Below are 24,017 nucleotides of genomic sequence, written 5' to 3'. Positions count from 1 at the left end.
TTTCAGGGGCTGCTCAGAAACAAAATGTTCAATTTTCCTGAAAATTTCAGCCAATTCCGTCCACAAACGCCAAAGTTATTAGACATAGAATTTTCAAAAATCCCACAGAGAAAAAATCCTAACTATATATACCTACTGGCGACCGCCAGTAGGTAATATATATATATATATATATATATATATATATATATATATATATATATATATATATATATATATATATATATATATATATATATATATGTGTGTGTGTATTTCTATTTTATTTTGTACTTTCAAGAAAAGAACATGACTGTACATTTTCAAATGAAGCAGTGTGAAGAACATAAAATGGAAGGCGCAGCTCATGCCCCCCCGCCCAAGGAAATTGGTACAGTCGAAACACAATCTCACTCAGAGATTACATAGAAAATCTCCATACCTCTCACACAACCTCAATAAATCATAGTCAACCAGTTGGAAGGTCAGTTGCCAAAGAGCACCCTTTGGTGTCTGATGGAGACATTATGTGAATGTCGGATGCCCTCAAAGTTCTCAAAATTGTCATGTGGAGCCCTTCTACCCATTGTAGATGCCATATGTAAGTAGTAAAGGGGCGCCTTATGACATCGAACTTGGCTACTCAATCTCGTATAATGGCAGTTAATTATTCCAAAGTGGAGAATGACCAAATCTTCCCCCTCTACATGGAGGCTATCTCCACATCTTGGCCACACAAGAATGCCACCAACAACAAATGGTAAAACTAGCGAACCTCTGGGGTTGATGCAGGAAAAGGTCTGTCTGACCCTGGGTCCCCTAGGAGGATCTTGAGTAGATCGAGTGGTAGCAAGACAGTCGTAATAGCCTGCGTTTTATGTTAAACTCAACCCAAACAGTATGGATCTGTGGGCAGGACCACCTAGTGTTCAAGAATGTGCCTCGTTCGCCACACACTTTCCAACATAGGTCAGAGCCCCCGAACATCTTTGGAAGTCTGACGGGCATGAGGTACCAATGAGTTAGTATCTTATAGGCTTTCTCTTTGTAACAAATGCACATTGTGGATTTAGCTGCTCTCTGCCATATGACTCCCCATGTGTCATCTTAATATCTACTTCCCTTTCCCATTGTAATTCATATGCATGTTTTGGGGGGGGGATCAGCTGTAGAATATTTTAATACAATCACAATATACCTCTATGGTGAGTGTACTAAGGTAGAGGGACTCAATAGGTGTGTCATCTCGCTGAAGGGTCAGTTGTCAAGGGGTAAGATGGAATGGATAGGTCCGAAATGCCCTACAGTGTCGGACCTTCCCCAGTAAGCTAACAGTGTAGATGCCAAAGGCAGTAGGAAGAGATCCTCAGTCCAAGCCGACATTGAAAGCCATAAAATGCCCTGACAGATGTGGGAGGGAGAAAGCTCGCTCCACCTGGATCCAGGGTTTGCTGTCAGGGTCATAGTTCAGGTCTAGGGAGGGTTGTAGTGGTGCAGCTAAAATGTAGGTTGAGACATCTGGGAAACACAGGCCACCCTCTTCTACAGGTCTGCTCAGGGATGCCTTTGCTACTCTCAGGGACTTGCCTTACTAAACAAAGTTGAGCATTTTAGCATGAATCTGCAGGCAAGTCGACTGAGAGAAGACTAGAGGGAGAGTCTTTAAGACCCACATGAGGCAGGGCATTTATTTATTTTATTTATTTATTTGAAAAGTTTTATATAGCGCTGGCTAGACCTGGAGGTATCAGAGTGCTTTACATGAGGGCGAGCAATTTTTTCAGAGCATAGTTACCAGTCACATAGTTACAAGTTACACAGTTACAGAGCATAGTTACAAGTTGCTGGAGAGTAGTTACATGAGTTAAAATCATATACATTGGGGAAAAAGCAGGCAAGGGGAGAGATTTAGGGGAGAGAGGAAAGGAGCATGGTAGGTAGACAAAGAATGAAAAGAGGGAAAGAGGTGGGGTGGGGAAGGAAACGCAACCTGGAGACGAGGAAAAAACAGTGTCCGACATCTGGAGTGCTGTGATCCCAGCCGAAATGGTGTCATTCCCACACCTCTGCTGTGTGTAGCTCCCTTTACGCTGTGGACTCTCTCAGAGGGGTCTCTGAGACTCCCGGGCATAAATACTGGATCCTTCCCCAAAAAGGGGAGAGGGAGTGCTTTGGCAAGGGGCGCCATTCCCACACCACTGCTGTGTGTGGCTCCCTTGACGCTGTGGACTCTCTCAGAGGGGTCTCTGAGACTCCAGGGGATAAATGCTGGGAGAAAGGAGTGCTTTGGTAAAGGGCACACACCATGGTGGTAACTTTAGGGATAATGGTGTAATGCGTTGTAAAATAGTTTTAGAATGAAGGGGACAGGTCCAAAGTCTGCATAATTGTGAATAAAGGCTCGTTCCTGGCAACAGCTCTCTTTGCGGGAGTGAATCTGAAGAGGAGTCCGTGGATAGTCGCCATCATAAGGTCAGGCAGGTCAGAAAGAGTGGATTAAGGCACTGTCTAGACCCGGAGGTATCAGAACGCTTTACATGAGGAAAACAGAGTGCTACAAGTTGCAAACGTTCAACAATAGTAACAGATTGAATAGATATACAGTACAGGAGTAATTTAACAAACACAAAAATAAGGATCAGAAAGACCAGTGAAAGCTGGTAATCCAGAGGAAGGAGACATCAGCGGGGAAGAAAACGAGACAAATGTCCGAAGTTCGGTTGGGTAGGTGATGGCCATAGCGGTGTGCCTGAGCCAATCTCCCCTATAACTGTCAGAGCAGCTTCACCGGGAGTCGGCCATGTATGCGTTTCAGGCTCTGCCAGAATAGAGTGAGGAACAGGAGGTGATCAAAAGTCTAGAATTCAAAGCCGGGAGATAGAAGCTGGCGAGGATGGCAGGAAATGAGAATGAATGTGGTTTGGTAGCCATAGACTGAAGAGGGGTGGAGGACAGAAGCCTGAAAAGTCCTCAATAGGCCACTCATGGGGACATTGAAGAAATTGAGTCTGGGCGCCATTTTAGAGTCAAGCAAGTCCCAGGTAAGGAGTGATGCTTAAGGGGGACTGCTTAACCCCGTGACTCAGCCGTTTGTCTTGTCTCTTGTACTGAGATACTGAAGCCCTTGCGCTGAGCATTCCATTCAAACTGTAAGCCAGCGTTCCTGCGTGAACTCCTGGGTCCTGTTTTGCTACTCTCAGGGACTTGCCTTACCAAACAAAGTTGAGCATTTTAGCGTGAATCTGCAGGCAAGTCGACTGAGAGAAGACTGGAGAGAGAGTCTGTAAGACATACAGGAGACAGGGAATGAAGTTCATTTTCAATCTGTTCAGCCTACCAAACCAAGAGATCTCCAGATTTCCCCATTGGTAGCGGTCCTTGAAAAGGGAAGTGAGGAGAGAGGTGATGTTACTAGTGTACATATCTTTTGTAGGGGGTGGGAGTCGAATCCCCAGGTAGGTAATGGCTGATGTTTCCCACTGGAAACCGCTGCCCATAACAGGGTCCAAGAGGCCGTTCAGGGGGTCTGCCACTCCCATGCCCCATGATTTTAAGAAGTTGATCTTGAAACCTGATGCTTGGAAGAAAGAGTTCAATTCCCTCATCACTGCTAGAATAGTAGTGTCAGGGTCAGTAATAAAGCAGAGGATGTCACCAGCAAAAAGAGCCAACTTATACTGTCTGCCATTGACTGTCACACCATGTATTGTGAGGTTGGATTGCATTTTGGCCAATAAAGACTCCATCATGAGGGCAAAGATCAGGGGGAAATAAGGGGCATCCTTGTCGTGTGCCCCGGGTAAGCCTGATTGTTGGAGAAAAGGAGGAGTTGATTTTTAATTTGGCAGTAGGCTTATTGGAAATTGGCGTGAATAAAAGCTTTCATCTTGGGCCCTAGCCGGATCCTACGTATCCCAAATGCTGGAGAGGTAACTCCAGTCGACCCTGTCAAACACCTTTTTGGCATTTATAGAGAGCTTCCGCCATTGAGCCACCTCCATTAAGGCCATCCTGACAATCATGTATTATCGTTTGGCTGTGGATGAAGCCAGATTGGGTTGGTGTGATAAGGCCAGGCATGATGTAGGAAGGCCACGAGAATTGAAGCAAACAGTTTCATGTCACAATTTAGCAATGCTATGATAGGTCTATAGGAGGAGCATTGAGTGGCAGGTTTGTCGGGCTTTAAGAGCAGAGTAATATGGGATTTCAACATGGTGTCTGTTACTACTCCGGGAACCATAAAATAATTGAATAACTTCACCAAAGGATCATTCAAGAGAGAGACGTAAGCTTGATAAAATGTCGGCATGTATCCATCAGGGCCGGCATTTTATAAAAGGGGAGACTACTAATCGGTGCCTGGACCTCGTCTGGGGTAAGATCCTCTTCAAGAAGGCACAACTCCTCAGCTGTGTCTGGGGCGGGGGGGGGGGGTGTTACACAAAAAACAATATTATGTGCATACAAAATATCTTTACTGTCTAAATTCGGTTCCTCAATATTTGTTATGAACAATATTTTCAACACGATATTCATACAAATCCATATTTTTTTAATTCTTTTCTTGTTTTCTACAACGACCACACAAGTCTATATTATTCAAGCAGAACTTCCTCTCTTCACCTGGCTAAATCTTTGAGCATTTCCTATCACATTCAATAGACCAACCCACACGTGGATACAATGTGGGAACACAAAATGTTAATATCATTGGAATTTTTCTATATGTTTGGCTTCTAAATGTAGGTAACTGTGGACAAAAACTCATTTTGGGGGTTAAACACACCCTCAGAATAACCTGCTATTGGTAGTTTTGAGTGGAACCGAAAACCCATCTCTCTAAACGTAGAATCCTGGGTACGTTTCAAAAGTGTATCACTTCCTAAATTACATTTTTATTTCATTAGATATTTTCTATGAAGTGAAGCATGGTCAGTACACTATGAAACTAATTTTCTCCAAACAATTCTGCACTAAACTTGGGTGGTATTATAGCCAATGAGCTCTCCTTGAAATTCCAGATTGAATCAGTTATTTCTACTTCGTTTCTTATGCTCAGGAACATCAAAATGATAGCATGATGACTGCCACAAGATGCTGTAATCATAGTGGTTATGGCCTTAATTACATCCTGCCTGGATGCCAATTCACTATTTCTGGGCATTTCTAAAAATCAAGTGTGCAGACTTCAGATTATTAAGAATCAGGCAGCCAGGCATATTTTTTATCAGTCTAGGAATTGTCGTAATACTTCTCTTTTAATGGACTTTCATTGGCTCTCGGAGGATTGTGTTCAAAACAAGTTGTATCACCTTTCAGGCAGTTTTTTGCCTGGGCCATCAAACTAGAGTCAAGAACTATGCTACTGGTCAGATAGTATGCTCTTCCTCATCCAATTTATTGATTATTTAAATTTAATAAGATAAGGATGGTGTCGTGTCTACAGAATTCACCCAGAGACAGGTAAGGATTCTTACTATCTGTTCTTTATTCTTGCTGTGCTCACATGCACATCCTTACTCGTGCCCTCGCTGTTTTGGAATCCCTCCCCACTCCCTGACCGGAAGTGGTATCCAGTTCCTGTCCCTCCCAGCGTGCGGGTGCAGTGTCCTAGTGCCCCCTGACCCTGGTCACTACATCTCCCCCTTCTGTTGAAAGAAAATGATGAGAGGAGAGGGAGACAGAGAGAGAAAGAAAAAGAGGGAGATAATCCATCATTGTCCTTATTCCCATCATTACATTTCTTCGATCAGTCTTGCTGGCCTTTTGCTCACTCTTTTCGGACATGTTCGTTACGTTCCCTTCTGTGATCCCTCTTCTTGTCTCTCACCGTTATATGTCCTTCTTCCATTCTCGTCCATAACTTCCTCTCTTTCATGTATGTCACTGTTCTCTGCTGCTGTGTCCTCCCCGTTTCCATCCATGGTCTTTAGTCCCTTGAAGTGAGACTTATTCTTGGTTATTCGTTATGGGCCAGATGCAGCTGTAATCATTGACCCCTTGACGCTTGTTATCATTAGTGGTTCACTTGAAAATGCACTGTTCGATTTTCTCATTTGCCACTGATGCACCACCACTGAGTCCCCTTGCTAAAGGTGCAACAGAGTGGCATGTCTCCTAGCATCTGCATATGTTTTCATCTTTCCCTTCACCTCCTGGTCTCTGACAGCGATACTGTTGTGCTCCAGTGGCAATGTTGCCTCTAGTTGCAGTAGTCTCATTCTACTTGTCCTTCCCAGCACTAATTCAGCTGAACATCGTCCCGTGGGGTGTTTCGATAGTCTCTTAGTATTTGACAGAGTGCTTGTCCTATGGACATCTGCGCAATATTTGCTCTTTGGACTGCCTTCTGTATGTTCCCCATGAACCTCTCCACCATGCCATTCGCTTGTGGCCACAGAGGCGTTATTTTCCAGTGGTGAATGCTTAATTAGTCCATGAACTTGCAAAATTCCTCACCTGAGAAGGGAGGACCATTGTCTGTTTTTAAGGTCTGTGGGGAATCCCAGACTGCAAATATGTCATCCAGTACTGGCAACGTCACAGTCGCTGATGTTGACGAGACATGTCGCACTATGGGGAATCTGGAGTATTCATCAATGACCACGAGCAAGTAGTTTCCAGTGTCCAGTGGCCCATAGAAGTCTGCTGCCAACGTTGTCCACACTGCCTCTGGAAGCTCCGACATCTGTAGCTGTTCCGGTTTCGCTGGTCGTTCTATTAGGCATGTGTGGCAATTTAAGATGGTGTTTTCCACCAGTCTATCTAGCCCAGGGAACCATACCTTTTCCTGAAGCATCTTTTTTGTTGCTACCATTCCTCTGTGGGATTCATGAGCCAGGTTTACAGTCTGCCGACTTAGTGCACTTGGCATGACTATCCTTGTTCCCCTCATTATTATTCCTTTTTAGGTTTTGCCTGGCGAAAGCTGCGCTCTGCGCAGCTTTTTCGCGCGGGCGAAAACCTAATGAGTATAGTAGGGGAGACAGGAACGGCCCCCGTCTTTCATTGGCTAGCTCCATAAATGGAGGCTAGCCATTGGAAGACGGGCTTGTCCGTCAATGCCGGACCAGATTCGGGGGCGTTCCCGAGAATTTTTGGCTTTTGGCTACGTCACGCTACGTCAGCCAAAAGCCGGGAACGCCCCCGAATCTGGTCCGGCATTGCCGGCACCTGCCTTCCTGCTCCTGTCTCACGCGGCACCCGGCGGCGCCTGCCGTGTTGATTTCTCTTTTGCGGACCCAGGGGGTCTGGCCGCTCTGGGACCCCGGTTTCACATTTAGGAAACATCCCGGAGCCTGGTGGTCTCATTGGCGGCAGCAATAACGGCCTGAGGGAGACTTGGGGAGGGTTCAAGAATACGCTGCCTGACCCCAACATGGCGGCATGAGGAGCTCGGCGAGCCGGACCGATCTGCGGGAAAGGGCATGAAGGTCAAACCAAGCTGCAGGGCTGCTGCCATTGGAATTTCGTGTCTTTAAGGGATGCCTTCGTGGTGTTGTGCTTTTTTGCTTCCGAGGCGAGCACTGTTGGATGTAACTGAAATCGTTACATTACCTTCTATTCTTTCCGTTCGCTGGAGGATTTTAACTCCCTTTAGCTGACAAGCATGCCTTTCATTGAATAGCAGAGGCATTCAAGTTTGTTACGCAGCGAGCCCCGGGGGAAGCAGGGCAGATGCAGGGGAGAGGGAAATGGAAGGCAGCCTCTGCTTGCACGAAATGTGGTTTTCAGCGCAGAGCGTTAGGTTCCCGCCCGCCCTCCCGCTGTCTGTTGCCCCCCTCCCGCTGTCTGTTGCCCCCCTCCCGCTGTCTGTTGCCCCCCCTCCCGCTGTCTGTTGCCCCCCCTCCCGCTGTCTGTTGCCCCCCCTCCCGCTGTCTGTTGCCCCCCTCCCGCTGTCTGTTGCCCCCCTCCAGCTGTCTGTTGCCCCCCTCCAGCTGTCCGTTGCCCCGCCTCCAGCTGTCCGTTGCCCCGCCTCCCGCTGTCCGTTGCCCCCCCTCCGCTGTCCGTTGCCCCCCCTCCACTGTCCGTTGCCCCCCCTCCGCTGTCCGTTACCCCCCCTCCGCTGTCCGTTACCCCCCTCCCGCTGTCCGTTCCCGTCCCTCCCGCTGTCCGTTCCCGCCTCCCCCTCCCGCTGTCCGTGTCCAAATATAATTTTAGGCAAAGCTTTGAAGTTAGGCCGGTTCAGTCGCCAACAGCTAATCCAGCCATGTCCTCGATTTATTTTTTTCTCCACCTTCACGTCATTGGTCTACTTTTGTCATACTGAACTACAAGTCCCAGCGTGCTAAGCGGTTTGGTGAGCAACGCATTCTTCTCGAGTTACAAATCATGCTCTCTAAATGTTCTGATGCTTATACTAGTATTAAAGATGTTTTTTCAGGCAGTACCTTGACCCGGTGTTGCACTTTCTGTTTTTAGATCGGTGGCCGCGGGGCGGGTCACAGACAAAGCACACGGTAGCACATCTGCACTCATCCTGAAAGCCAGAATTATCACCAATATCGGGAACAAAACTGGAGAAGATGAGGCATTACGATAGAGCTATTGAGAACTGTGGAGCCAGCCAGGCTTGAGTCTCGGCGCCGGCTCTACAGCCCGTGATTCTGGGCACATCATTTAATTTCCCCGTTACCTTTAAAACAAACACTGGCCTTGTGTAGGCACATGCACAGAGCGCTCTAATACCGCGGAGTTCGCGCTATATAAAACTGAAAAAATACAAATAAATGGAGAACTGAGAGGAGGGTTTTCTGGCTCCCGTGAGTGTGTACAAGTAGCACCTCAGGGGCGGGAAGGGGTCGAGAGCCAGCTGAGAGGGCCTGGGGCGGGGGTGCAGGAGGGAGGGGGAGTGAAGTTTGACAAGCTGCGGCTCCAGCTGAGATGCATACACTTCAGGGAGGGGGGGCAGCAGACGGGGAGGGGCCCCACAGACGCCCACCCCCAGCACCACTGCAATCCACGATCCCTCACACTGGGGAGCAGCCCTGCTCTGGGTAATGTGAGCCACAGGGAAACCAATCATGAGGCGAGGGACCGCGTGTGATCTTCGGCAGCCCGTCACTCACTCTTCCCTTTCACCACACTCTCCTTCTCTCACTGACTCTCTCTCTTCTGCTCATACTCTCATCCCGTCACTCACTCTTCCCTTTCACCACACTCTCCTTCTCTCACTGCCTCTCTCTCTTCTGCTCATACTCTCATCCCGTCACTCACTCTTCCCTTTCACCACACTCTCCTTCTCTCACTGACTCTCTCTTCTGCTCATACTCTCATCCCGTCACTCACTCTTCCCTTTCACCACACTCTCCTTCCTCACTGACTCTCTCTCTTCTGCTCATACTCTCATCCCGTCACTCACTCTTCCCTTTCACCACACTCTCACCTTGTTTTACATGACAAGATTAAACAGTATGCAGCATTCGGCAAAAAGGTCTGTTTTATTAAACCTGCCAATGCTCTGTTGACCTCACTGTCTATGCTACTTCCCTTGATAACTCATCCGGGCGTCCGAGCAGTGTCCCAGTAATCATTTAATAATACATAATAGACTAACTATGGGGTACACCTGTGAGGCATGGCAACCATGAAGCACGCAGATGAACAAGATCGAGTGAGAAAGAGATTGTGAAAATGTTGGCATTATTATAGTAAAACATATATAAAAAGGCAGTTTAAGCAGATAAATGTATCTATCGATCTCTCTCCCTCCCTGCATATCCCCCCCCCCCCAGCACGTCAGGCAGGGGGTTCGGCGCCCAGCAGCACACAGCTTAAGCCCCGCAACCAACCCCCTCCTTTTTTTTTCTCTCTTCAGCCTTGTGGCTCTAACTAACGCAATTCTGCAAGGGGCCACACTTCGGGTGGATCTGCAGGTCACCGAAGTGGCAGAAAATCAATATAAGCAGCCTGTCCCCTCCCTGCCCTTTCCCAGCCTGTCCTCTCCCAGCTGTCCACTTCCAGCCTGCCCTTTCCCAGCCTGTCCTCTCCCAGCCTTTCCACTTCCAGCCTGTCCACTTCCAGCCTGCCCTCTCCCAACCTGCCCTCTCCCAACCTGCCCTCTCCCAACCTGCCCTCTCCCAACCTGCCCTCTCCCAACCTGCCCTCTCCCAGACTGTCCCCTCCCTGCCCTCTCCCAGCCTGCCCTCTCCCAGCCTGTCCCCTCCCTGCCCTCTCCCAGCCTGCCCTCTCCCAGCCTGTCCCCTCCCTGCCCTCTACTAGCCTGTCCTCTCCCTGCCTGTTGTTGTGTCCCGGCGGCAGCAGGCAGCAGCGTGCCCTGCATCCCCGAAGTAACAGCCCTAAAGCAAGCAAGCAAGAAGTACGCCCCCCTCCCACCAATCCCTGTTAGGTAGTGGAAACTGTCCAAACTGGGGTGCAGACAGCCCCTCTCACCTTTCGGCCTGGTACCACTGCACCAGCCGCACTACTTCCCTACTGACCGTTCTCCACTTCAGCCCCGTCTAAATTACAATTCATGCTTGTGACCCTTTTGCCTGCTTGTGCTTGTTTTCATGACCATGTTGCCTGCTTGTGCCTCCGTGTGCCCCTGTTGCCTGCTTGTGCCTCTGTGTGCCCCTGTTGCCTGCTTGTGCCTCCATGTGCCCCTGTTGCCTGCTTGTGCCTCCGTGTGCCCCTGTTGCCTGCTTGTGCCTCCGTGTGCCCCTGTTGCCTGCTTGTGCCTCTGTGTGCCCCTGTCGCCTGCTTGTGCCTCAGTTTTCGTGCCCCTGTTGCCTGCTTGTGCCTCAGTTTTCGTGCCCCTGTTGCCTGCTTGTGCCTCTGTGTGCCCCTGTTGCCTGCTTGTGCCTCCGTGTGCCCCTGTTGCCTGCGTGTGCCTCCGTGTGCCCCTGTTGCCTGCTTGTGCCTCCGTGTGCCCCTGTTGCCTGCTTGTGCCTCCGTGTGCCCCTGTTGCCTGCTTGTGCCTCCGTGTGCCCCTGTTGCCTGCTTGTGCCTCCGTGTGCCCCTGTTGCCTGCTTGTGCTGTGTGGAAGGCTCTGTGTGGGTGTGTGGAGGGCTCTATGTGGCTGTGTGTGTGGGGAGCTTTGTGTGGCTGTGTGTGTGGGGGGCTTTGTGTGGCTGTGTGTGTGGGGGGCTCTGTGTGGCTGTGTGTGTGGGGGGCTCTGTGTGGGTGTGTGTGTGGGGGGGGCTCTGTGTGTGTCATTTGCGAGAGATAAAGCTAGTGGCATTGTAAATGACAATGCCATTTATTTATGTTAAAAAAAACATAAATAAAAATAATGTCAAGAGCAATGCCAATAGCTCTAACTTTAACACAGGCAAAACCATTGCATTGTAAATGCTTGTTCAGTTTCTGATAGTTCTTCATTTATCTTTTTGAATGCTAGCATTTCTTCCTTGTTAACTCGTTCTCCCAAGGCGCTGTTGTTGTTGATGTATTTCCATCTTTTCTGTCGTGTCATCAATTTGGCTGCCTGCGTCGTGGCGTCCCTTGCTGTTTTTTGTTCTAGCTGTGTTAGTGTGATTAGTGCAGGGGTGTTCTGTTTTAGCACAAAATTGAGGTATTCCTTAGCCATTGATGAGCTTTCTTGGGCATGCGGTAAGGGGTGCCGTGACATGTAATCAGCCGGTTTGTGTTCCTTTCCTGGCTTGTGCCCGTTCTTGAAGTCATAGTCCATTGTTGAATGCGGTGCGGTATCTTTGCGTTTGGATTGCCGTATATTGTCACTAAGGCCTAATGGTCTGGTATGATGGTAAATGGTTTTCCGTAGATGAACATGGGGTAGTGTTCACACGCCTATACCACTGCAAGGTTTTCCTTCTCCGGCTGGGAGTATGCCCTTTCTATGTCGGACAAGTTTTTGCTGGCATACGCAACAATTTTCCTTGGGGGAATCTCTACTCGGCATGTGTTGTGCTACGATTGCTCCTAATCCTACCGGGCTGGCGTCCACTGTTAGCTCTGGGCAATGGGTTGCTCTGTTAGCAATGGGTCAAAGTATACAAGATGATCCTCAGCCACCACGGCATGTCTGAGGCCCTCAGATGCCCAATTGCATTCTTGTGTTCAGATGACATTTTTGACCCTTCTTTGTTAGGTCCCTCCGCGGTGTGCTCACTGTGGCAAAGTCTTTTATGTACCGAGCACAGTAGCTGGCAAGACCCAGAAATGACCTTACTTCTGCGACGTCTGTTGGAGGACTTGCCTTTTCCGATGTTTCCACCTTGCTGGGGTCTGGCCTCATTACATTCCTTGAGAAGAAGTGCCCAAAAAATACCAGTTCATTCCTCCCCAGTTCGCACTTGTCTTCAGGTAGAGTTAGTCCTCTGTGCTCCATCTGTCTGCAGACTTCACGTAAGGCCTTGTCGTGTTCGTCATCTGAACGACTACTAGGATGTCGTCACTGTAGTTCACACTGTTTTTACCGGCCTTATTACTTGCCGTATAATTTCTTGGAATATCTCTGCTGCCAATGATATGCCAAAACTGAGTCGTGTGTAACGAAACAGGCCCATGTGTGTTGAGAACGTGGTGATGTACCGTGATTGAGGGTTGTGCTCCAACTGATGATATCCTTTGCACAGGTCTAGTTTTGAAAACCGGCATGCGCCCGTGAAACAGCTAATCATGTCATTAAGGTGAGGTCCAGGGTGTCTTTCCCTCTCAATTGCTGTGTTGGGTACTCTCATGTCCACACATATGCAAATCTTTGAGGTGTTCTTTTTTGGTGCTGCCACTATTGGCGACACCCAGTGGGGTCGGCCTGTCTGCTGGCTCTATGATGTCCTGGGTCAGCAGGCTTTGTATTTCTTCCTCCACCTGTGGTTGCAAATGTATGAGCACTTGTCGGGGATGTTGGGACACAGGTTTTATCGCATCATTGATATGCAAAGTTATTTGTCTTTCTTTTAGTTTTCCTAGCCCTTGTACTATGGCCTGATGTTCTCGCAGATGTTCCGTCTTTCTGACATGCTGTATATCATTGCTAGGAAACCCATCACCTGCGCTGTGACGTTGCCTAGCAGGCAGGGTGCTGGAAGGTCTCCTCGTAGGACATGTATTTCCTCTGTGCTTGATCTTTCTTTGTAAGTCAATGTCTCTGTAAACTTCCCCATGCTTACTGCTGGTTTCCTCGAGCCCAAGGTGAATAAATTGACAGTGGACAGTGATAGTGGTGGCTTCACTTTCATCTTCTGATACTCTGACATGCACATGATGTTTCATGTAGCCCCACTACCTAGCACGAAACGTGTATCGTGTCTCCCTACTTCAATGTCCACTGTCGCTGTCTTCTTGATCTGATATTTCTCTACGAGATTGATGTGGTCTGGCATTTGATCTTCCACTGGGGCATCCAACATCAGAAATAGCCGTTCCACCACTTCTGGCGCGGCTGCTGCTTCTGATTCAGCGGAGAAACTGCGATTTGTTGTTTCCATGTGTCTTGCATACCTGCTAGGCATCGTTCGTCGTCTAGCCGATCGTCCTCATTCACTTTTAAATTGACCACTCATGCAGGCACTTGCAAAATGATTTTCCCTGTTGCATTTCCTGCATTTGTGGCCCATTGCTGGGCACGCGCCAACATGCGGAAACTAGCGAGGACGGCGCAAAGTGACTGGTGTAGAGATGTATACAGTGATTAGACAACGAAAAATGATTTCAGGTGACTTGACGAATACATTTCTGTTTGTACGTTCGTGAATCACTTGTATTGAAGCGCCTATGATCACGCGATCATAGGCGCTTCCTCGCTGACCACATTGCCACTTGCGCCGCTACTGTGTTCTTCACCCACGTACACCTAGCACCAAGTACAATTTGGGTTGGCATCCATTGTTTTTATTGCTTAAAGTGCAGTGCTGTCACAACTGCCAATGACTTTGTTTTCCTCCCTTTTTCGTTATATTCCCATAAAATGATGCCATGAGCACATGTAAGAACCAAAGAAAGAGTCTCCTCACTTCCTTCTGATAATGTTGCATACATATCATTTCTAATTGTCTTCGAATTATACCAGTTGGGATATCATTTGTGTATACTCCTTCTTGGTGGTGGCGGTGTGGCATCCCTCCTTTTGCAGTTCCCAGTTAGACGGTTCGCTTGCTCCACTCTTCTTTCCTTTCCGAGTTCCATCTGTTTGGCATTCATCGTTGCTCTGGCTTTCGCTCGAGCCATGGTCTGTATTTTCTCTAGTGAGGACGGCTCTTTCAGAATTCTTGCCCGGGACTCGACTGACTGACAGCCTTCAATGATGCGCAGTCGTATTGCTTGTTCATTGTCAAACTTCTCGAACTCACAGTACATGACCAGTTTTTGCAGTCTTCTTGCGAAGTCGTCGAGGGACTCCTCTGCTCTTTGACATGCGGTGTTGACGGTGTACCTTTCGAAGTCGATGTTTCTTTGTGGGTCAAATTTGTCAGTGAGGCACTTTATCAGTCGCTTGTATGTAGCTCTTCCCTCTGCGGGAAATGTTATTAGCAGGTTATCCACTTCATCCACAATGAAATTTAGAAATAGATCCACTTGTTTTGCTTCTGCGATATCAGTGGCGCGCATGTACCTTTCGAATTGCCTGATCCATCTTTCCCACCTGATGCCTGTCTGTGGTTCCGATAGGCTGAATGGTAGTGGTCTGTGAAATATTGCTTGCGCACTATTGTTGTCACTTGCGTCAGTCATTTTGTTGTTATTCCTTCTTTCCTTTGTGTGTCCGTCTTCTTCTGTTGTACTTTGTTCTTTGTTTCCTCTTTGTGTTGCAATTTCCTTTTATTTCCACCTTTTTCTTCTTTTCTATGGATTTTTGTTATTGCCTCTCATTGGCTGTCCTGCCTGACTCTAAGATGGCCGCCAGGACTTCTTTAGGGGCGAGATTTGCTATCTGTTGAATGGCCTGACTCTAAGATGGCCGCCGGGTCTTCTTCAGCTCTCCATTGTCTGTCCTGTCTGTCTCCAAGATGGCCGCCGAGTTCTCACGAGATTTCAGCTCAAATCTCCACGCGGGAGGCTCGGGGTTCTCTTTCAGTCGGCAGGCAACTTTCTCCACAGTCGGGTGCATTTTTTGCTTTCCCTTCACCTCACTTTTCTTGATGCGGCCAGGGTGGGCTCCTGATGTCGCTATAGGCGCTCGTACACGGACCAGGATCGGCTCCTGGCTCCGTTTATTATCTCACGATCAGGATGGGCTCCTGATTTTGCGTCTTCTTTCTTTGAGGCCCGATGGACCAGGGTAGGCTCCTGGTTTCGTCTTCTGTAGTCGGGTACATTCCCGACGTCGCAATTTCACGTCTGGTTGATCAGTGGACTAGGGTGGGCTCCTAGCTCCGTTTGGACGTCATGGACAAGGCACGCGCTTCTGGTGGTGACTCCTTACCCCACCTTCGTCGCCAGTTGTTGTGTCTACAGAATTCACGCAGAAAAGGTATGGATTCTTACAATCTGTTCTTTATTCTTTGTCTCATTGTTGCGCTCACATGCACATCCTTACTCGTGCCCTCGCTGTTTTGGAATCCCTCCCCACTCCCTGACCGGAAATGGTGTCTGGTTCCTGTCCCTCCTAGCATGCGGGTGCAGGGTCCTAGTGCCCCCTGGCCCTGGTCACTACAGATGGGTGGCATTAGGTTGTCTATACTTGCCCCTACACGTCGGAATTCTCTACCCCTTGATCTTCGCCTCGTGAATAATTGTATGAGGCTCAGGAAGGAGCTAAAAACCTGGTTATTCAGGCAGGCCTTCCACTTACCCCAGTTTGTAAAGTAGCTTTTATCCAGGCTCCATTATTGTCACTAATAGCGCCAAGAAACGTGCGCTGTATAAGTTTGATTAACATAACAAAGCATAAGTCTTGGTTTGGTTGATGGCTCTGGGTATCATGTGTTTCTGGACAACTGTCAAAAACTATATATGTGTGATTGGAAAACTCTGGTGCATATGACGTATTATAGTTGTAGATCAGGTGTCAGTCCAAACACACACACATGAAAATCTTGTCATCTATTTCTCTTTTTCCCTACTTATTTTCATCATTTGTAGTTCAATTATTTGTTACTTAAGGGAAACGTTTAGTAATCTATACAAATGATCCCATGCAGAATTCAGAAATGTATCTAGTTTTCAGAAATGCAGTTTTCTGGGGTTACCTAGGTTTTCACATCTCTTTTCCACACTGTTTGCAAGTAGGTAGTAACCACAAAAGTAGGAAATGTTGAACACCACTTAAAACCTGTGGTGGAATATTTTTTTACTCTGCTGGTTTCTGAAACGAGGGGCGAGAGCGATCTTCACACAGAAATGCTTTTTATGCCATTTGTAAATAAAACACACACTTTTTTGCACAGCACTGTTATCCTATGTGTTTCTAGAAATTAATGTGCTAGATTTTGCCTATTTTCACACCTCCCTCCAGGGTAACCCTCAAAGCCTGAGATATCTTTTCCCTAACATGTGCAAAAAAGGCAGAAATTTGGCTTGGAAATCTTTTGTGAAAAAAATGTTATGAAGGCTTAAGTGCAACCTGCTCCTTTCATCAAAAAATGGCTCAGCAATGGAAAAAATCCGTGGCACTTAAGTTATTAAAAAACATGTTCGTGAGGAGCTTGGCGGGCATCCGTGATGGCCGCGTGAGCACAGCGCTCGCCGGACCCCCGCCACTCCCGGCATGATATCCTGAACATATCCTGACTCTTCACGAGGATTTGTGTAGAGGACGCTGGGCTGATCTTCCTGGGCTTTTTGGAATTTGATTTGGACCCGGGGCGCCGAAGATACGGCGATTTGAACTTTCGGGGTCCGCCCTTGAGGTGCGCCCGGGACTGGGTGAGGCTCTGTGGCCGTCTCCGAGTTGAACAACAGCGGCAGGGGGATTGGACTTGTGGGTCCCCCTCTTAAGTTTCGGTTTCGATTCCGCCTCAGATTGAGACATCTGGCAGGGGAGTCTGGCCTGGGCTGGGCCCGGCTCACGAGACGGCTGTCGGGCCTTTGGCTGGTTTATTCTCCTTTCTGGCTGGTCCTATCCTAGTGGTACCCTTACGGCTGCTTTTTGGTCCCGACGCCCTACTTTCCTGTGGCCATTTCCATCGGGTCGAGTGAGTCTCCTGGTGACGCAGTTTCCGACATGGCGGGCAGAGGGGACCGAGAGACACGGAAGACCAAGACGCCCCTATGTGGGGGCCTGGTCTAGTCTAACGTTATGGACCGTTACACCCATTCGAAGGGGTCCCCCGGAGCTGCCCTGCCTGGCCCAAGTGCGGTTGACCACATTGTGGATGCGTCGACGGAGCCGTCCCTGCGGGACATCATGGGCGCCATTTCTGGTATGAAGGAGACGATAGGCCAACAATATGAAGCCTTGGCCCACAAAATCGACACCGTGGCCATTGATGTGAACTTGATTCGGGCCGACCTATCTAAAACCAATGAGAAGGTGAAGTCATTGGATCTCAAGTCATCCAGCCTCACGGCAGACGTCTCGGAGATACAGACGGAGATTGGTAATCTCCGTAGGGTGAACGATTTCATGACCCGGCGCTTGGAGGACTTTGAGAACAGGGCACGTCGCTGTAATGTGCGTGTGGTTGGCGTTCCGGAGAATCCAGAACCGCACTCTGTTGATCTCCTGGTCGAGGACTTGATCCAGAACTACCTCTCTCCGTCTGGCCTGAGTAAATTCTTCGCAGTGGAGCGTGCCCATCGTGTTCCGGGAGGCCAGGGTAAGCCAGGCGCCCCGCCGAGGCCTATTGTTGCGAAACTCTTCCACTATAGGGATCGGGACGCTATCCTGCAGGCATCATGTGTGAAGGGCCCGGTGGCCTTTGAGAATGCCACTGTGAACTTTTATCCGGACTTTTCTCAACAGGTCCAGAAACAGCGTATGGGCTTCCGTGGAGTCAAGAAGTGTCTCCGGGACATGGGATTGCGCTACGCTATGCTTTTTCCGACCAGGCTGCGGGTTGAGTACAATGACCGAACCTTTTTCTTTGATCGGCCTGATTCTGTGAATGACTGGCTGGACTCTCTGCCGGACCGACCTCCTGCGACTGAGTCCGCCGCCCACCCGGGTGGTGCTGAGGGTGGTGTAGAGAGCTGAACAGTTTGTCTATGCCCGGGTCCTTGTATAGAGTAACTTCTTCTGGGATTCTATGCCTAAGTGCCTCTACTGTTTGTGTGTTCTCCTCGTTATTTGTCTTGCTCGGGGTGGCGGGTGGGCCATAGCCTTTCCTCCTCCGGGGTCTTTTTGTAGAATGGGGGTTTCTGGGCGACAGGCACACTGCATGTTGGGGTGGCTTTTTAGCTTCTTGCAGGGGTGCAGGGTGGGGGGTGTTTCCTTGATTGTTGGGGGGTGGGTGGATGGGAAGTTTGATGTTTGTGTGTTGTGTTCTCAAGGCGATTCTATCTTGCTAATGATGTTTTTGATGTCATGCTCATTGGAGAGGGGTTTCGGCGTTGCGGTGTGGGATGGGGGGTAGCGGGTTGAGGTTTATTTCGTGGAATGTTAATGGTCTGGGGGATCAATACATGTCGTGCAATGAATAGGTGGGGCTATCGCCTCGCCGCACATTCGGGGTTTACCACGGGCTCCAGGGGAGTGGGCATCCTTGTTCGGGCTTCCCTCCCCCTAGCTATTGATGATGTGATCCTTGATGATCGAGGGCGTTATGCTGTCCTCGTGGGTCGCTATGAGGGTCGGACCCTTTCTTTGTTTGCCGTTTATGTGCCCCCCAGTCTACAGACCTCTACCTTTTCCGATTTGGGCCGTGTCTTGTTGAACCTCCCTGATAGTACTCTCTTTATTGCAGGTGACTTTAACTCTGTGTTCTCCGGTCTACACGATCGTCACCCCCCTAGGGACACTCCTCTGGCCCAACAGTGGCTGGGTGGGTTTCTGGATACGTTTGGCTTGGTGGATTGCTGGAGGCTTATGCATCCTACTCAGCTTCAATACACTTTCCACTCTGGGGCCCATGGGAGTCTGTCTAGACTGGATTATTTCCTGATGCCCGCGGCGCAGTCGCCGGCGGTTCGTGAGATTAGACACCTCCCCCGGGGCATCTCCGATCACTCTCCGCTCTGGCTTTGTTTTGAGATGGGGGTGGAGGCGGCGGGCCGGGTGGCTCCTATCAACCCATGGTACCTTACCTCCCCTGAGACCCGCAGCCTCTTGATTAAGTCTTTGGACAATTATTTTTTAGACAACGAGGGGTCCGTCTCCTCTGCTGTATCCCTGTGGGAGGCCTTTAAGACAGTGATTCGCGCGCAGGCCCTCTCCCTTATTGCTGAATCCAAAAAGGCGAGGAATCGGGAGGTGGTGGACCTTGAGAGGGAGATTGCTGAGATAGAGGCTGACCTAGAATCGGATGTTACCTCTGATAAGCTCCACGCCCTGGGTCTGAAACAATTTGCTTATAAGTCTTTGGTCACAGATGCGGCTAAATTGATGTTCCGGGAGCAACAGGGTCGTTTGTATGATGTAGGGGACAAAGCGGGTAAATTACTGGCATGGTTGGATAAGAAGGAGAGGGCGAATCGTGTGGTGCCTGTGATTCAGACTTCGAATGGTGTGAGAGTGACGGACCCGGTTGGAATAGTTGAATGTTTTGCGGATTATTTTCGTGTGGTTTATACCCCTGTGTCTGAACGGGATGTTGATGACTCTCGTCTTTTGTTACGTGATATAGCTCTGCCCAGTGTTTCCGATTTAGACCGAGTTTCTTTGGAGTCCCCTTTTACTACGGACGAGATAGCGACTGCCATTCGCTCACTCCGTTCGGGCAAGGCTTTGGGCCCGAATGGGTTACCAATTGAATTGTACAAGCTACGTCCTGACAGGGTGGCGCCCTATCTTCGTACCATGTTTTTGGAATCCCGGGAGCGGGGTATTCTTCCATATGATCAGCGTCTGGCTACGATAGTGGTTATTCCCAAAGACGGTAAACCGCGGGACCTTTGTTCGTCTTATAGGCCCATTTCCCTGTTGAATGTTGAACCCAAGGTCCTGGCTAAGCTCCTGGCTACCCGTCTCTTGACGGTCATTAGTGGCTTGGTTCATCCGGATCAATCCGGATTTATCCCGCATCGCAACACGGCTCTTAACCTACGTCGTCTCCACGGAGCTGTTGCGAGGGCGGGGCTTCTGACGGAGCCGGCCATTTTGGCTTCGCTAGACGCCTCGATGGCCTTTGACACGGTAGAGTGGCCCTATCTTTGGGCAGCTCTTGAGAAATTTGGTTTTGGACCTGAGTTTATTGGTTGGGTGAAGTTGTTATACGCAGAACCCTTGGCACAGGTAGTGGTAAACGGTCGGGTTTCTGTCCCCTTCTGTCTTGGGAGGGGGACCCCTCCGTTGCTCCGTTGCATTTCGCGCTTGCCCTGGAACCGTTGGCTGCGTGGCTTCGATGGGAACCTTCACTTAAAGGGATCCGTTGGTCAACGGATTTTGAAGACCGCGTCTCGGTTTACGCAGATGACATTCTTTTGTATCTTACCTCCCCGCGTAAATCTTTAAATGTCTTATTTGACGTTCTTACTTCGTTTGGTGCTAACTCGGGTCTAGTTATTAATTGGGCTAAGTCCTGTGTGTATGTTCTTTCGGGTGTTTTGCCCCCATTACCGGACAGATTTCCTATCCAGGTTGTCCAGTCTGGCTTCAAGTATTTGGGGATCTTTATTACGCTGGACTCCTCACTCCGGTTCGAGCGTAATCTCCTCCCCCCGCTTCTTAGATTGCGACTGGATGTGGCCCGTTGGCGTAAGCTACCCTTGTCTCCTCTGGGCAGGGCTGCCCTTTTTAAAATGATGTCTTTGCCGCGGTTCCTATACGCGCTTCAAAATTCTTATGACGACGTTCCCGCCACCTATTTTCGGGAGATCGAGAGTCTTCAAAGGCAACTAATCTGGGATGGGCGTCCACGTATTGCCCTTGCGAAACTTACCATCCCTTGGTATGACGGGGGCATGGCGCTCCCCGACATCAAGAGATATTAGTGGGCTGCCCAGCTGTCTGCCATCAACCATGCGATGTATTCCCCTGGTCGGGATCCGGCCTTTGAGATGGATAGATTCCAGCTGCTGGGAGGGGACTTTAATAGAGCGCTTTATTCCAGATCGGCCGGGCGCCATCTTACGGGCCCGTCCAGGATCGCAGTCAATGTGTGGCGCGCCGCGAATGTGAGTTTGGGATGGGAGAATCGACTGACAATGGCGACTCCGCTTTATGCTTCTGAACGTTTGGGGTGTCTCTGGTCTACTAAGGGCTTCGACCGCTGGGATATGATTGGGATATGTAAAGTGGGTGATGTCTGTGTGAAGGGTAGAGTGAAGTCTTTCCAGGCCCTTAAGGCAGAATATGACTTGAGTGACAGAGAGTTTTTTCGGTATCTGCAAGTCCGGCATGCCCTGGCCTCGGTTCTGACTCCTGATGTGACCCTGCCCGAGTCCTCCCCCCTTGAGGATCGCATACTGGATGGACACCTGCCCGATAGCACTATCTCCCTTATTTACAAAAAACTGATTAATAATCGTGCGGACTTATTGGTCCGACTTAGGGAAGTGTGGGTCGGTGACGGATTGGACTTGGATGACGAGGATTGGCAATCGGCACTCTCTTCTCCGAAAGAGGTCGCCATCCCCGCCCGTCTTCGTTTGGTTCAACTTAAGATCCTCCACCGGGTATATGTAACTGGTCCGCGTCTGGTTGTAATGGGTTTTTCCCCAGATGGCTTGTGCAAGCGTGGTTGTGGGATGAGTGCTACATTTCTGCATATTCTTTGGGAGTGCCCGGTGGTAGCAGCCTACTGGAGTGATGTGCTTGCGGTGATGACTGTTGTGACTGGTGTTACCCTGCGGCCTGAGGCCCGACGATGCCTGTTGAACGTGTGGGAACCCACAGACTATTCTGTGGCCCAGACCAGATGGGCGACCTTGGGGTATATGATCGCGAAACGGGACATTGCGCAACTCTGGGGCGCATCCAGGCCCCCCGACGTCTCGATGTGGGAGGATAACATGGACTGGTCCATGTTCCGAGAGAAGACCGTCTATGTGGCTAGGGGCAGACCTAGGGTGTGGACGAAGGTTTGGGGTCAGTGGAATGCGTATCGTGGAGAAATTTGTACCCCTCCCTTGGTTGACGCTTCCGATGTTACCCTGTCTCCCTAGGCTGACATTCCCGAAATTTTTCATGCTGTTTTAGGATTTTCCTGTCCTCCCCGCTGTCCCCCCCCCCGGCCTTGCCGAGACCCATTGATTTGTTTTTGTCTTCCTGATTAGTGGCTTTCCCCTCCCCCCTCTGGGCTGACTTGGTTACTGTGCATTAGCCTTGTTTAGAGTTTGTTGTTTTTCATGTTTAATATAGAAAATTGTTATGTCCTGTCTTATTCTTTGAGCAATAATTGATATATGATTCGTGCCTGGCCACGGCAGTGATCGTTTGCTTCATATGTTGTTCGTTGCTATTAGCGGCCAGCCCGTGCGGTTGTAGGCCCATCTCTGTACTTCTTATTTGATTGCTCAATAAAAGTTTTTAACCAAAAAAATAAAAAAAAATAAAAAAAAACATGTTCGTCTGTAATGCTGGCACAGCTCTGCACCAAACAGTTTTGTTTTTGAATTTTCTTTTTCAAAATAAAAAATGTAATGCTCCCCTCGCCATGAGAGTCAACTTGCATGTCAAGGGGAGCATTATTACCATTTTACTGTACCTCTCTGCCAGGGTTGACCTGGCAGTGACAGACAGTAAAAAAATGGCTTTATGTCCGCTTATCCTAATTGGTCCATCAGAGAAGTTGTGGCGGAGTCGTCGGTAAGTGAGAGGATGAGTTGGGTGATGTCTGCATAGGAAATTATGTTGAGACTGTGGTATCGGACGATGTTGGCCAGCGCGGTAATAAATGCATTGAAGAGTGTGGGAATTAGGGATGAACCCTGGGGGACACTGCAGGAGATCTCCTTGGGTTCAGAGGTGACATGTTTGAGGTGAATCCTCTGGGTTCTTCCGGTGAGGAAGGAGGTGATCCATCTGAGCGTGCCCCTTGGATGCCAATGTGGTGGAGTCTTTCGATCAGTGTGTGGTGGGATACTGTGTCGAAGGTTGCAGAGAGGTTGAGGAGTATCAAAGCCGCTGTTTCTCCTCAGTTGAGGAGCGTTTGGATGTCATCAGTGGCTACAACTAGGGTGGTTTTGGTGCTGTGATTGCTGGGGATTCCGGATTGGGAGTCCTTGAGTAGCTGGTTCTGGTCCAGGTGTATCATGATTTGATTCTTGATAAGCTGGGTGGAGTTTGCAGAGTGCAAAAAAAACTCAGCTGCGCTACGTGGACCTCCGTAAGCTGCGGAGTGCGTTGGATACATTCTGTTCGTGGTGATTTTCAGCGCGGGATGTTTGTCAGCACTGTGCAATCATCGCGAACGGCACCATGCACAGCGCAAGCGGGCGCGGCTTCCTTTCTACCACTCGAGTAGATTTTTTACTCGAGCAGCATCTTTCTCATCGTGAACGGACGTTTTCTCAACACGAGCGGTCACGAGTATACGCGACCACTCGCAATGAGAAATCTGACCACCCGCATTGAGGAATCCGCCAGGAGGTTGATTTTCCACACTCGTGCTCGCTAATTAGACATTGACGATCGTGAACACGGAAAAGTCTCACAAGGAGGTGGATATTCCTTACTAGCCAATTTGATGTTGACGAGCGCGAGTGAATAAAAAAACTCCACTATGCGCAGCGGAGTTTTTTTGGAACTCCGCATACGCAGAGTGCAGAAAACACTGCAAACTCCATGAGCGGAGTGGAGTTTACTGCCCAGGCTTAATTCTTGATGATCTTTTCCAGTGCCTTTGCTGTGAAAGGGAGCAGGGAGACTGGGCGGTAGTTTTTGAGTTTGCAAGGGTCGGTGGATGGTTTTTGAGTAGTGGTCTGACTTCGATGTGTTTCCCGGTGTCAGGAAATGTTGTGGTGATGATAGAGGTTTGAGTAGGGTGGTGAGTTTCTGGACAATCCTTTGGTTTCCAAGGTTGAAGATGTGGTGCGGTCATGGGTTTATGGGAGCTACAGAGTGGATGGATTTCATGGTGGAGGTGGTGTCC

This window comes from Lissotriton helveticus, chromosome 3_1 (genome assembly GCF_964261635.1).
Source record: "Lissotriton helveticus chromosome 3_1, aLisHel1.1, whole genome shotgun sequence".
Classification (NCBI taxonomy): Eukaryota; Metazoa; Chordata; class Amphibia; order Caudata; family Salamandridae; genus Lissotriton; species Lissotriton helveticus.
The sequence above is the reverse complement of the archived record's forward strand: the minus strand, read 5'-3'. Positions refer to the sequence as shown.